The following is a 4,192-nucleotide window of genomic DNA, read 5'->3' as shown; positions in this document are numbered from 1 at the left end:
TTCAATTCAATTCATGGGGACTCATTGACTGATTGAGTGATTCTTCGGTCTAGTAATGCCTAATCAAGTGGGTATTCAATTCAATTCACAGAGATACAATTCATCTATAAAACTCACTCACCTATCAATGGCGTCATCAAACTCGTCACTCTCCTCTTCCTCCTCTCCCACCTCCACTATCTCCTCCTCTACCTCTTCATCTCCAGTAGTGGAGCCCACAAACATCTCCTCCTCCTCAGTGGAGGTGTCCACGGGCCGTAGAATCGCCACTAGAATTGATTAGAACAGAATCGTTTTTATTGTAAATAAAACCAAAAAGGTATCTTACAAAATCAATTCAACTTAATTCTAACTTTAACCCTTGAAGGGTAGACGTGAGTAAATTTTACTCACACCTAGTTTGTATTCGTGATAGTTCTATTTTTTTAAATAATAATAGGTAGGTAACCACTACTTATTTTAAACCAGTTAGTACGATTTTCGAAGTGTTCCGCTTTTTCAACTAGAATGTCCTGCGTTTGAAAATTATCATCTGGTAACCCTACTCTCAGGTGAGGCAAATCTATCACATAAGCAGGTAATTGAATCAACCACAGACCAAAACAAAGTAGCAAAGATAACACTTGCAGGAATAGTTCCTAGTCCATCCAAGAGAGCTCAGCATTTCCTAGCTCCTAAAAAGGGCAAGTGATTGCCCCGATGTACCGCTTTGCCCCGTGTTTCCCTATTTATAAATTTGTGACACCAGAAATTTGGTCCATTTTGACTGTTGGTAAGACGTAAATATTGAGATCTAAATTAATTTTTTTCATCTGGTGTCATGAGAATGTAGGTATGTCACTATTATGGGCGGTCTCTTCCTGATCCCTAATGTGCCGCGTCCATTTTAGTTTAGGACTATTGCACTGCTCTTGCTCTTTGATTTCGGGACGATGAGAGCTTAGTATGTACTTACAATTCCCTCCGTCAAACGTCTTTTCTTTATTATAATATTTTTTTTTTTCTTCTTTCAAGTGTCTGGATTACAAAAAAGGAAGCTTCTCTCGAAATCGGGTCTTGGTTAGATAATAGGTAGGTACCTACCTATCTCTGGATACATTACAGTAGAATAGATAGAATCTGAGTAGCTACAATTTATACTCTCTCAGTCGTGGCTATTGGTAAAAGTTCCCACAATATTCAACAGAGTGAGCTAGCTGTATCCCTCTTTGATTTCGGGACGATGAGAGCTTAGTATGTACTTACAATTCCCTCCGTCAAACGTCTTTTCTTTATTATAATATTTTTTTTTCTTCTTTCAAGTGTCTGGATTACAAAAAAGGAAGCTCCTCTCGAAATCGGGTCTCGGTTAGATAATAGGTAGGTATCTGGATACATTAGAGTAGAATAGAATAGAATCTGAGTAGCTACAATTTATACTCTCTCAGTCGTGGCTATTGGTAAAAGTTCCCACCAAATTCAACAGAGTGAGCTAGCTGTATTGTTTTCAATAGTTGAGCATTATCCATGGCTTATTTCAGTCTCAAGCTTCACTAATCTCATTGATGGGCCATGACCCCTTGACCAACACTAACGAGGTGGCTTAAATCCCGATTATTAGTGGTTCAAAAACAGCTGTAAAATTCAGTAAAAGGGTCCCAATAGAGCTTCTAGGTCCTATGGGGTCCAGATTGTCTTCTTTTTATGGCCCAGTGTCAAGGGTTTTGGTTGACGTCACACAGTTTTTTTTTTTTTGCTGTTTACGTCACTGAAAATCTATTGAGATTTTTAGTGATGGGGCTTTTACTCAAATAGCTGAGGATTTTTTTTTTTTTTTTTTTTTTTTTTTTCATTAAAGAGGTTTGACAGAGGGAACTGTAACTTCTATGGTCTTATCGTCCCGAAATCTAAGAGAAAAGGAAGATAGGATAGGAGAAAGCCAGCCGTTCCGAGAACGAACATTATCCCATCAGGATAAAATCCGCTGAGGATTTTAAAACATTGAAAAATTTGCTCAAGCAAAGCTTTTACAAAATTCTACCTCTAAATAATGATGTACCTCGGCGCCACTTCTGCATTATTTCAAGAAGCTTTCGCATTACCTCAAGCTATTTCCTACCTACCTCTGAGCTAATACTATCGGCTGGGGGAAAAAAAAGATACAAGTATGTAGGTATACCTAACTACATATACTTATACTAATCTATCCTATCTTATCAAGGGTCGTTCTTGGAGCAGACATTTAAAGCCTACTCTAAAGTTTTCAAACTTCCCCAAGGCATCTCAGGCCATTTCAGCTACCTATTCTAAAGTTCCCAAAACTCCTTCAAGCTTCAAGTTCTCACGGGGTAGATGAGATCGTGATCCGAGCTACCGACTGGAAGTTTACCATGAGAGATTACACTTCTTTCATCGCCTACCACCATGAGGTCGAGAAGAGAGTGTGAAGTGGCCGTATGATGGGTAGTGTCAGTGGGCAGAACGTGGAGATTAAGCGATGAGAAGCGATCCCGAAGCTGAGCACTTGCGCGACTGGTGGTAGAAAGATCAACATTAAAGTCTCCTAATATAACAGAATGCTGGTAGTTAGGGAGGTGGAACTCCAAGGCTTCTTCAAACTGATCCAATGAACCGACACGTGGTGGATGATATACAACAGCTACGAGTATTTTGTATGACTCGACTACTACCTCTAAGGTGTATTTTCCCTTCGAAAAACTGAACACCGAGGTCGCCAGCCTAGTTAACTTAGTTGGTAGCGCGTCTGCCTTGCAAGTGCTAGGCCGCGGGTTTGATTCCCGCCCGGCCGGATTTTATCCTGAATGGATAATGTTCGTTCTCGGAACGGCTGGCTTTCTCCTATCCTGTCTTCCTTCTCTCATCGATTTCGGGACGATAAGACCTTTGCAGTTACAGTTGCCTCTATTAAAACTCTTTAAAAAATTCATTCTAGGGACAAGTGCTAGGCCGCGGGTTTAATTCCCGCCCAGCCGGATTTTATCCTGAATGGATAATGTTCGTTCTCGGAACGGCTGGCTTTCTCCTATCCTGTATTCCTTCTCTCGTCGATTTCGGGACGATAAGACCTTTGCAGTTACAGTTGCCTCTATTAAAACTCTTTAAAAAATTCATTCTAGGGGCGTCTGCCTTGTAAGCGCTAGGCCGCGGGTTTGATTCCCGCCCGGCCGGATTTTATCCTGAACGGATAATGTTCGTTCTCGGAACGGCTGGCTTTCTCCTATCCTGTCTTCCTTCTCTCGTCGATTTCGAGACGATAAGACCTTTGAAGTTACAGTTGCCTCTATTAAAACTCTTTAAAAAATTCATTATAGGGGAGTCTATAGGCTTCACTTTTTCTCTATCTGTCGTTGTAAGCTCTAGGTCCTCGGTTCTATTCTCGCCCCGGGCGAATTTCATTCTTTCGTGGGTTCGTTCTCGGAACGGCTGACTTTCTTGTATCCTGTCCTGCCCTCTTTGATTTCGGGACGATGAGAGCTTAGTATGTACTTACAATTCCCTCCGTCAAACGTCTTTTCTTTATTATAATATTTTTTTTTTCTTCTTCTTTCAAGTGTCTGGATTACAAAAAAGGAAGCTCCTCTCGAAATCGGGTCTCAGTTAGATATTAGGTAGGTATCTGGAGAGAACGAACCTTATATTCCTTCAGGATAAAACAGGATGAAAACGAACGGAAAATCCTCCTGGAGACAACACAAATAACTTCTGTTAGTTCTGGTAGCCTCGTCCGTATAACACTGGGCTTGCAAGCCAAAGGCCCCGGTTCAAACCCCATCAAATACGTACATAATCTACTATCCTGTCCTGCCCTCTTTGATTTCGGGACGATGAGAGCTTAGTATGTACTTACAATTCCCTCCGTCAAACGTCTTTTCTTTATTATGATATTTTTTTTGTCTTCTTTCAAGTTTCTGGATTACAAAAAAGGAAGCTCCTCTCGAAATCGGGTCTTAGTTAGATAATAGGTAGGTACCTATCTGGATAGGTTACAAAAAAGGAAGCTCCTCTCGAAATCGGGTCTCGGTTAGATAATAGGTAGGTATCTGGATACATTAGAGTAGAATAGAATAGAATCTGAGTAGCTACAATTTATACTCTCTCAGTCGTGGCTATTGGTAAAAGTTCCCACCAAATTCAACAGAGTGAGCTAGCTGTATTGTTTTCAATAGTTGAGCATTATCCATGGCTTATTTCA

Source organism: Diaphorina citri, unplaced genomic scaffold, assembly GCF_000475195.1.
Source record: "Diaphorina citri unplaced genomic scaffold, Diaci psyllid genome assembly version 1.1 scaffold1351, whole genome shotgun sequence".
NCBI lineage: Eukaryota > Metazoa > Arthropoda > Insecta > Hemiptera > Psyllidae > Diaphorina > Diaphorina citri.
Note: the sequence above shows the minus strand (reverse complement) of the source record.